Source organism: Athene cunicularia, assembly GCF_003259725.1.
Source record: "Athene cunicularia isolate RWA chromosome 1 unlocalized genomic scaffold, athCun1 chr1_part1, whole genome shotgun sequence".
NCBI lineage: Eukaryota > Metazoa > Chordata > Aves > Strigiformes > Strigidae > Athene > Athene cunicularia.
The window spans coordinates 101,188,720-101,199,858 of NW_020799091.1; the positions used below are offsets into that span (position 1 = coordinate 101,188,720).

At 41.9% G+C, this 11,139-nt stretch overlaps 1 long non-coding RNA gene across 1 annotated transcript; it reads right to left on the bottom strand.

Moving 5' to 3' along the window:
* Nucleotides 1-7,798: 7,798 nt before the first annotated feature.
* Nucleotides 7,799-11,133, bottom strand: LOC113480124. Its single transcript, XR_003398434.1, has 2 exons — nucleotides 10,579-11,133; nucleotides 7,799-10,480 (listed from the first exon to the last, which is right to left on the bottom strand). It is a non-coding gene; the product is annotated as an uncharacterized LOC113480124 (long non-coding RNA).
* Between the last annotated feature and the right edge of the window lie 6 nt (nucleotides 11,134-11,139).

Genomic DNA, 11,139 nt, shown 5'->3' on the forward strand with positions numbered 1-11,139 from the left:
GCATCATCTCAACCCAGATGATTGCAAGGGCTTTGATATTAGCTCAAACACAGAACTGAGCTAACATGTCTGCAGGACTTCTAAATTAGAGCTGGCTCACATCCAGGGAGTTCGAAGCATAAGCAAAGGAGCCTCAGGTCTGTCTGAAATGTCCGTATAGATGGATTTGCAGATAGGATGCTCTGAAGTGTTGCCTCTTGTGGTTACAGTTAGCGTGTGGGTGGCTGAGTTCTCTGAATCACACATTGTAAAAACAGCAGTCTGACAGTTCCATTAACAATATAGATGGGTTTGGTTTCAGTATGAAACCCCTTCTTTTTGGAATTCCCCAGACCTGAGGAATGGGTTGAAGGAAAAAGAGAATCTAATTCAGAACTTGAAAGGAAGTCATGTCTTTCCCACATTTACTACTGGGAAACATTACTAACTTTTACTATAAGAGCTATTGACCAATAACTCTCCTAGTGTTTCCCTGGTAGCCCAGAAAAGAGGCTGGAGAATGAGTGTGTTTTGCTTTCCAACATTAAAAAATAAAATAAAATCCCCACCTTCTTTGGGCAAATATGCATGCACACGGAGTGCCTTCAAATCTGTAGAAAGAGGCTGAAACTCAAAATAATGGCAGAGCTTACTAAAATTTATCAGCCCGTGTGAATGCATGGTACTCACACCACAACGTAATGAAAGCCATCAGAGCTTCAACTTCATGTGGCTTTCACAGACCCACAGTGTCTGCTTGCTTTGTTTTGGAATTTTGCCTCTGCCCCATGCAAGTCACTGCTTCAAGAGAAATATGTAAAGGAGTCACTCTGGGTTTACAGAGCAGGAACAGCAGGAACATCCAAGCTGAACCATTCCAGGTGCTTGTTAAAACAGGTTCAGCCAAATGAGAGAGAAGAATCCACAACTGTTACACTGCAGAGGACAGTCTGATATGCCACTGCCTTGCATTTTGTGCAGTTATTAATTTCCACATGTGCAAACTGGGAGCAAGACTGCTGCATCATAATTCCGTGGCTAATTATAATTGGAGAATACTCCTTATCAATATAAATGGACATGCAGATTAAAAATAAAACAAAAACAAACACAACAGAATACAGGGCCTCACTTGGGCTTTACTTCCAGTGAAAAATACAACTTATGCATGATGATATGCATTAAGGCTTTTTGTCAAGGATATGAAGATTTTCCTCACCCACTAGATGTTTTCTCCTTAATACTTAAAACCCAACAATAAGTGAGACTGCTGCATTGATCTTCACTAGAAATTGGTCTAACTGGACCAATGAGTGAAGTGATGAGTTAAAGATTATACAAAAGTGTATACAGATGCTGTAAGTGAGACAAAAAAACCCACAAAAAACTGCAACAAGAATTTACCAAGGAGGGTTCCTCAGAAGGTGCAAGTGGGAAAGGACAGAGGTTTTTTATGTCTGTGAAGTACAGGAGGGAGGTGCTATCTGAGCCCTGTAAGTAGAAATGCATATGAGCAGACAAAACGAGCTGTAGTGAGGTCACGTCTTTGTCAGTAGTACTCAGGAAGCCTGACTTTGCTCTGTGTGACCCCAAAAGCGATGTTCTAGATGTCAGCCCTGAACCTGAATGACAAACGCTCTGGGCAGAGGATAAGAAGAAGGAAGTGACTATACAACAGAGAACTATTATTCAGCCTTATTATAGTCGCTCAGTGTGGTTCATATGGATTTGCCTAGGCATAGAAAATACGCCGCAAACATTGACTGATAGACCTCAACATGTGATTGTAAAGAAGCACTTATTATCAAGCAAGACTTTTCTGCTGCATACTGAAGAACACCATTATTGGCACAACACAATTTAATATTTTTATCAGTAACCTGGAAATAGACATAAAATCATGAAGTTTGGGAGGCAGTCTAAGCTTTAAAAAGTGCTGGACACTGACATGAAGAACTTAGGATCCTGAAGACTAAGTATTGAGCAGAGCAGTATATCTAGAAACAAGGACTGTAAGCCATGACCTTAGAAGATGAACATTCACTCCAGAGAAGCAGGGACTCTGCAAAAGAAAGGGACAAGCTGCTGCTGTTAATCAGCTAATGTGAGTTCTGGTTTGGTGGTCTGCCCAACAGAGTTATGTCAAGTCAAGCTGTCTGCATGTTTTACACTAGCATGAGCAGCATTGCTTTGTCCAGCTGCAATAGCCACAGCTTAGAGACAATTTTGATAAACTGAAGGAGGCTAAGACAAGGACTGAGAATGAACTGAAATATTGAAAAATAGATCTTTGAACAGTTACAAGGTCCTTAGTGTGTCTTAGCTTCCCAAATAAAATGTTAGCTTGACACAGCTATTATCTATAACTTCACTAACTGAAAGAAGTAGCAGTTTCTTCAGACCAGCAGGCAAAAGTTTAACAAGGTATGACAGCTGGGCACTGCAGCTAAATGAGTTCAGATTAGAAGTTGGAGCAACAGTTAACGTTAACAAGCATCGGAACACCTTACCAAAAGCTGTCATTTCTTCCCTGGCAATATTGAAACCTTGGCTTTAATGAGTCAAGTGGGTCAAGCTGAGTATTTTGGCTGTGAACACATGGCCCTTCTTGAGCCCACCCGTACACTGACTTCAAACTTTATGTGCACGCTTCTGCACATAGGCCTGGAAGTTCAGGTTTGAGAGCTTCCCAGCTGCAGCAGTGGAAGAGGCTCAAGCACAAACTATCCCTTAATGTCCTCTGCCTTTCCCCTGCCTTGAGAATAAGTCAGTGACCAAAGAAGATGGTAAGGCTGACAACAGGCTGACTTACAGCTGCCAAACACAAACATGGTGTCAATGCTCATCCTTCCTCACACAACAGCAGCCGGAACCTTGTGGTAGACCAGGTGATTGTACTGGTCAGTTTTCCAGGATGAAAAGGGTGGTTTTTCTGTTGGGAAGGGTTATGGGTGGGACATTGTTTTGTTATGTTTTCTTTTAAAACATGTCACCATATGGTTTCCATGTTTTGAAGTAGTGAACTCCTGCTCTGTGCAAAGGAGAATGGTTTTCCTACACAGGGGATGGGTGAGTTTTTATGAACCATGGAAAGTCATGCTGTTCATTGGCAAGGGCTTGAGTACACACATTTTTCAGTTCATATTGGAGAATATAAAACCCAGTAAACATCAGGGAGGAAAGAAGGTTGCCTGGTGTGGTTATGATCTGAACCATGACATGCACATTTCAAAATGTCCTCTTGGGAGAAAAAAAATCTGAAAATATTACATACAAGGGAGCAGAGAAGTGGAAGGGTTCTGAGAGAGGGTAGGTAATTTGGGAAACAGCCTTGAGGCTATGATGAAATCTCTGTAACTCAGACTACACAGGAGAGCAAAAATTCGGGTTGATTTAGAGGTTTCTTGCCCTGTTCTCCTAACACGTTGAAAGGTAGGCTGCTTCCATGGGTGCATATTTTTTTCTATACTGTTTTGTAAATCTATTCCAGGTCACAAGAGATAGGAATGACATTTTAGAGCATGATGTATAGTGGGGGTAGTATTGTTGTGTAGTGGATCTGCTCTGCTTTTTCTCCTGCTGAGGATCATGATAGATGGATTTTGAAAAGACCAGTTGTTAGATCAACTTAAGATCAAGCTATTCTCTACTCTGTCCATATGTTATATTTGTTAGGCACTTTGTTTATTTCTTTGCAAATTTATTTGCAGCATGGTTGCTGAACATTTTCAAGACTCATATTTGATGATATTCTGGGTGTCCAGTAAAGAGGGAAATAATTTCCTGTGGTACATTGCAGTATCATGTAATAGAGCTCCAGGGAGATTTACCCATTCCTTTTAAACACACCCCCTCCCGGAACAATGGTGAAAATGGAGTCATGATACTTAGCGATTTCCACCATTTAACTTCCTTAAATGGAAACCATAATGAAATACCATGCACGCTATAGTACCGTATGTCAGGAAAACTAGACAAAGTCTTCCATTGTACCAGTCTGGTTGTTATGGGAGAGGATCTGCCTACTTTGGTGTAACAGGATGTACTGCATATTTTGTAGTTTTGCCCAGTGCTCCAATCCCTGTGGGCTAAACCTTTTCAACAACAGCAATAAAAGAAGAAAAAGACTGAGGCCCTTCTCTTATACCACTTTTATTTTAGGGGGATATTAAATACAAAGAGTTTCACTCTTGGTGGAAATTGTCCAACTGACTCCAGGATACTGTGTAATCATTAGGAACTGGAAAAACTCAAACTGCCTGTCTGTAGTGGCTTGGATAAGACCTGCTGGGTGCATTCCAGAAATGAATATTGCAGCTGTGATGAGACTTATGTTTGGTATCTTCTTTCAGGGTGAATTGTGCCCTTATGCCCAAGGCCAGCATAAGCCTTAGGCACCATTTGAGACCCATTTTAGCCCTTAAAATAAGACTAACACAGCATTTAAACATTACATGGACCTCCTGGCCCTTTTGACAGAAGTGTGTGCATTACAAGATATGTGATAATTATTAAAATGTATGCTTTCCACTGTTAAAGACAGTGAAATATATTTGGAAAACTACCTCCCTGTCTTACATATGCACTCATCAGTTCCTCATACAGCATCCTAGTCTGCAAAAGTGTCAAAAACATTTGCATCTGAAATGGAGTATCGTGTCGCCTTCAACTGACGCTGCAGCCCGTTTGTGTCCTTCTGATGTTCCTCAATGGTAGTAGCAGGACTGTCCTCTCTAGGAAGCAGTGCAGCTGGATCAGAGGAGATCTGGACAGCAGAACAGTTGGTGCCAAGGACGTGACATCCACACAGTATGCCTTTCAGTGGAATTTTGTCCAGCTGTAGTCTAGTCCTGTGCCTTGTATGCCCACAGGAAAGTATCTTCTGGTTTAGTTTCATTCCAAAGGAATCCTGTTTGTGTGCTACATGACCCCCAACTGGTGTAAACCAAAGCACAGTTAAGTGGAGATGGTAGGAAGAGTCACTCCAAAAGCACATTCATGATCCCATCCTTGATGCACCCTGTGCACACCTACATGCTTTCTTAGACAACATACAAGACAAAGAAGTGCTCACAAAATGATCTTACTTGTGGATTAATGCTACAGAAATATCTGTAGGGAGAGCAGCTTGCAGGGCCTCCACGTTTCCCTTTCAGGGCAAAGATTCTATTTCGAGCGAGGGCAAGTCAGATGAAGCTTTGTGCCAGGCAGTGGTGCCACCTGAGAGTGCTCCCCCCGGCCCCTGCCTCAGAGGACCTGCAAAGTTCTCTCTCCCCGAGTTTCAGGGCAACCAGGATTCAGATGGAAAAATCTGTGCACACAGCAACCAGAACTTGATATCTTAAGTGGTGCAGCGTGTGTATTAATGCCAGGTGAGATCTGGCAAGTGAATGTTTCTTTTAAATTTCTCTTTAATCACTCTTACAGTTTTAACTTTGAAGTCTAGGGAAGTACATTTTCTGGTGTATGCCTCAGATGACATGGAAAAAGATATTCCACCTACAGTACTGGAATATCATTTATAGATGTGTAAATTCATAAAGCTATGCCTCTAACAGTTTGCCCACATGGAACTATCCCAATTTGCATCAACTAAGAACTTGACTGAAGAAAAAAAAAAAAAAAAAGAACATTTGAGGTATTTCTTTTATTATAATTGCCCCAGTATTTCAGATCCAGCTATTTCAGAATATATGCAAGAACATATATCCAGCCTATGTGCAAAAAAACACACAAGATTTGGCTAGAAATGCAGGGAGGCTATTTGCCTGTTAAATCAGTATTGAATTAGTTTTTGTTTAGATGTGACTCATTGAAAATTTTAAGGCACATAGCTGGCTGCAAGGGTAGATTCACGAATGGAGCCGGGAGGACAGAGAGAAGCTGAACATACAAATCTTTGGAAAAATATTTAAAGAAATAATGATAAAAAGCAGTAAGGTTTGGAGTACTCAGATTTAGTCAAGTTCTGTTTTTCTACTACAGATGTTCTGCTAACTAGAGCAAAGATGTTCAGAGACCACATATTGGCTGTAAAATTCTAGGACTGAGATTAATTAAATGTCTGCTGCTCCTCATACAAACTAGACTCCAGAGTTTTTCAGGCCTTCTAGTCTTCTGAAAGAACAGCTGTAGAATACATCATGTGCATATCTTGCACTCTTAAAGTGTATTTTTATAACAAGTGTCATTTTTTTATAAGGAAAGTTTAACATCTTACCCTTCCTCTGATTATCTTGCTGCTGTTCAGAAAAAAAAAAAAAAAAAAAAAAAAAGGATGAGGGTCTTATACTTACTATACTAACATCTGATACTTCCTGCAGAGCACTGCCTCCACCCAACATGTGTTTTCAAACAAAATTCATAGTAGGTTCAATGGTCACAATTATTCACTTATGGTTTATGTGAGTTCATTTCTTGCATCCGTTGTAGGAAGGTGAGGACCCCATTCCAGTCTATTCTCTATGTCAATACCTAGGAAATAGAATTTGTTGTTTGCGCCTCCTTTTCCTCCTGATTGAACAATGTCATAGCTTCTTTTGATCAGTAAACTCACCCCTCCTCTAGATCATGCTATGCAGGCACGAGGTATACTTCTATTATGGGATATATTTTTATATATGATCTATCTTGCAGAAATCTCTTTTCCTCCTCCATAAGTGGATACCCTAACAATTTGATTTCTAGCCAGGCCTCGGACAGTTTCCTATTTTAATTTGATACAGTACCCACAGATTCACAATATTCTTGTGTTGTTACACTAAAACAATACAGCTATTTAAATGGTGCCCAATCTAGCTTTAACATTATACCCTTTATGGCTGTCTCTCTAGCTCTTACAGAAAAATGAAGCTGATGTCAAATGTAAAATTTTCAGCCTGCTGGAACTGTTATATACTTGATACATTACTTACACATGCCACTTATAAAAAATTAAACCCCAAGCCAAAGGCGTCTCCCTCGCTCCCACATGGCTGCAGTTGAAGAAGATGTCATTGACCATAAAGAAGCAAGTAAAACATTTTGCCTTAAAGCTACAGTGCTTCACACCAAAAAGACTTACATTTCTTACCAAACGTGACTGCTTTAAATTCATGATTTTATTCTAACTGAAGATATTTTTATTCTAAACCTGGCCAATTACAACAACTACGGGTGGTGGGTCCTATGCAGTGGTGGCTTGTGAAGGGCACAAAGGTACAACCTGACTAACACCATCCAGGAATCTGCACACTGAGGAACTGCAGCAACATGTCTTCAATGTGAACACACTTTTAAATTGTTTTTCTGAGGTAGACGTTACTTGAACTTTCAATGAATAATTTAGGGCCTGCAAAAACTTTGGACTGGACTTTGAAATGCCAGCTGTGTGTGGAGGAAATGCCAGGCGTGGAAATGAGAGAACGTGAAGCCCACAGCAAGCTTCCCGCTACTGCCTTTGCCACATGCAATATGAGAAGGATGAAGAAGTTAACTCAGACTCCAGAAGTGCTCAGTTCCCGATGCATCTGGTAAGACTGGCAGGAAGGATACACCAATAATGGTGATGCTGGCTTATTTATCAACCACAAACCTATTTCAGTATCAACAAGCAAGTTCGAGTCAGTCAAAACAACTGGCAGGAGGTCTCCATGTGAATGGGTTTTCATAACATTCAAGACACATAAAGACACATAGTCCAAATAAGGGACAATGTTGACTATGCTGCTGTCCTAGGGTCGAGGTCAAAGGCTGTTAAAACTTATTCCAAATGCCAGTATAGCTAGTCCTTTCCAGAACACTAACCAAAAATATTCATCTGTAAGAGTTCTTTGCAAAATTATTTATAATGACCATTTTATTTAATAATGACCACTTTGGAAATAAATGTCTTCAGTGGTTTTAATGCATCACCATAGGAAAGCTTTAAAATTAATAGACTTGACATTATAATCATAATGTTTGTATTGTTAAAACTGCTGACAAGACCAATAAAACATGGTGGTTTTGAGAGGCAGCAAAGTGTTACCAATAGATTTCTGGGGGATAAAGATTTGAACAGCCTCCTGTTGCAGGCAAGCTTGATCTTGCTGATACGCATATTAAAAATGTCCCATAAAGTTAACAGAGGCTTTCAATTCTCAGGAGGGACAAAGCTGTCCGTGTTGCTACAGGTAGATTCTTGGATAGATACTCACCCAAACCTGGGTCCAGTTCCCAGCTATAGGCCTGTGTTGATCACGAGTCTATCAAATGTTGTTTGCTTGATATTACTTTAGAACACGTTGAGCAGGCAATTTTCTTGGATTTGACTGGCTCTTCCTAAAATTTTACAGAAAACACTACTATCTCCCATAGTAATTGCTATCACCCCTGTGCAATTACATAGAAATGTCAGACACTCCTAATGCCAGAACAATAAAAGCTGAACAGATTTTTTGATTTCCAAGAAGGAAGAATTAAATTAATGGTGAAAGACAGGTGGTGTTGGGTAGGACATCTCTGCTAGGCCTTGACTACTACCAGGAGGCAGTAGACAGACATAGGACTGATTTGTTGACACCTTGGGTTCATGGCTTTCTACCCCTAGTAATGTGACAGAGAACTGAAGAAGAGGTGATATAAAACAGGGCCCTTATATAAGACAGTTTGAAGGACATGTGGATAAAATGATCAGCAGCTTTCCCAGCATGTCCATGTCTCTCAAGCTATTCCTTCATATGAGTGCTTATAATGCTTAGAGCAATATTCCTTATGTGGCTAAAATACTATATAATCAGGAATCCCCAGCTACTGAGGCTGTTACTGGAAGGATCATGAATGGTTTCACGGACAAACCCAGGGGATGAAACACAACCTTAATGAAAGCCGTTTGCAGCTCCCAGAGACTCAGGAGGACAGCATCTTTTTACATCAGGATGGAATTTGGTCCAAAGTGTACAAAACTTGCGTTGTGTCTTAAAAGTTAATTGGGGATTTGTGGTGCTTTATCTCTCAGTTGGGAAAGGTCAGCTTTGAGATTTCCAGGTCAGACTGTTTGACAAGGATTTAGTGTCATCCACAACTCGGGACATGCTAACAGGCTCTCTTGTTTAAAGGCAGTGCTCTAACAGTAGAGAGAGGCTAAAAGGGCAAAACCAGGAGCAAAAAGAAGACGATTCGTTTAAGTGATTTATCCTTACACTTCAAGACTCCCAGACTACAAGAGGGTTCCTCTTGTTGCATGAGGAATGACTGACCTGTCTTTCCATTATTGCACTGCTGAGTTATTACAGTTCTGAAATGTAAATAGGAAAGATTTCATAATCTGTGGGGTAATCTGCACAGGCTAATTTGTACCTTCCTGGAAAGCCTAGATCCTTGCTCAGTGAGACAGGGCATTGTGCAAGCTTAACCAACTTTTCCTGTCATTTGGGAAATCAAAGACAACACAAGAGATAAGCAGTGAGACGCACCATTTAATTACCACTAGCCCTTCTAAGCATTCCTGTTTTTCCTAGACAATATGGCTGGACAGTTGGAATTATGCTGTAGCATGGGAGAACATTACATTGGCCTCTTGTGCACCATATGCCTTCTCATTGACAAACTAAAACTTTTTTAATGAGAGTTTCTGAGGTTGTTATCCAAAGTACATTCCTTATCCCAGATCTCATCTTTAGCACCTCTCCCAGAGGTATCTGGGAGTTTGGACCCAGACTTATATGTGAATCCAGGGTTTGATCAGATCCCAGAGAAGTCAACAAAATGTTGTCAGTGCTGAACAGTTATCTATTAGGCTCAAATGAAAAGTAAAAGCCATCCAAGAAAAAGTGGGAGAAAAATTACAGGTTCTTTTTTTGATCGAGATATGCCACCGCCTTCTCTCTCCCTCCCTTTAAGATGTTTTCAACAGTCTTAACTTTATAACTAAAGTAACTGAGAAAATGTTTAAATTTTAAAATGTTGAATAATCCTGGACCGATGCCCAAAAAATGTCATGTGACCTTCCTGATACATAACTCTTAATTTTGGAACTTACTGACTCCAGTCAAGAATTTTTGGTGATGATAAAATACTGAAATGTAGAAAAAGAAATACCAGGAGGTTGAGAAATGAACTTTTGGTCACTGCTATCACCATTTCCAGAAAAATAGAAAAAGAAGAAAGAACACCTGCAAGACTTTGATGCATTAAATATTTCATAAACATAACCTCAGGGTTATGTTAATGTCATAATTTACATGGGAATATTAATTTTCAAAGTGTTTGTTGCAGTAGGTAACCTGTTCTTTACAGAAGTGTGAGACTCGAAGCAGCCTCTGGAAGCTACCGAGCGGGTGCTGGTCTGCCATCCTCCAGGCATCCCACCACAACAGTCCCGCTGCTGCTGCTGCTAAGTACCAGTGACACGCAGCCCGTTCCTCGCAGACAGCAAAGGTTGGACAAGATGCTGTTTGCAAGCTAGTACCAGACTGGAGAGCTGCATCCCCCTTGGAGTCCCACAGCTAAGGAGCACCTGCTCCTGGCACCCTCTTGGGACCTGGAGAGGCAAGAGGACATAATAAGGACTCTCGTCTCCCACACGTTTGTCTGTGACTCGGGGCAGGACGAGGCACCGAGTGATGCTGGGTCACACACCTTGGCAGCAGGGCGGCCAGCGGGGTCGGGCTCCTCTGGGGTCCCACTCCTCTCGCTTTCCTGGGACCCAGGCCGCCTTCCAGCCCTGGCTCTCTGCAGCGAGTGAGCCATTTGCCAACCTCCTCTCACTCTCTCGGCGGTGTTAAGGCAGGAAGGGCAGATGAAAAAGTAAATGCAGACATCTGTCCTTTGCGGTGTCCCCGTCGGAGCACCACGCGGGGGAAGGAAGACGAGGGGATCGGGTGAGTGGATGCGTGTGTCAGTCAGCGGGGGGATGATCTAAGTATCTGAAGTCATCCAAAAGGTCAAAGCAAGCATTAACTCTTCCCCACCCTCCCTCCTCCTCGGGGGCGCGGGGGAAATCACAGTCCGCCCAAACTAGATGACAGCTTGCCGGGACTTAATGACAGGCTGGGTGCAGACAAGCCGCGGCCGCCCAGACAAAGGGAGGAAGTTTGGTACTGCCGCCGACCCCAGAGAGGGGCAAGGGCAGGGGCAGGGGCCGAGCCGGGACACGGCGGGCAGCGGCGGGGACGAAACCCCCCGCCCGGTGCAGCCGCT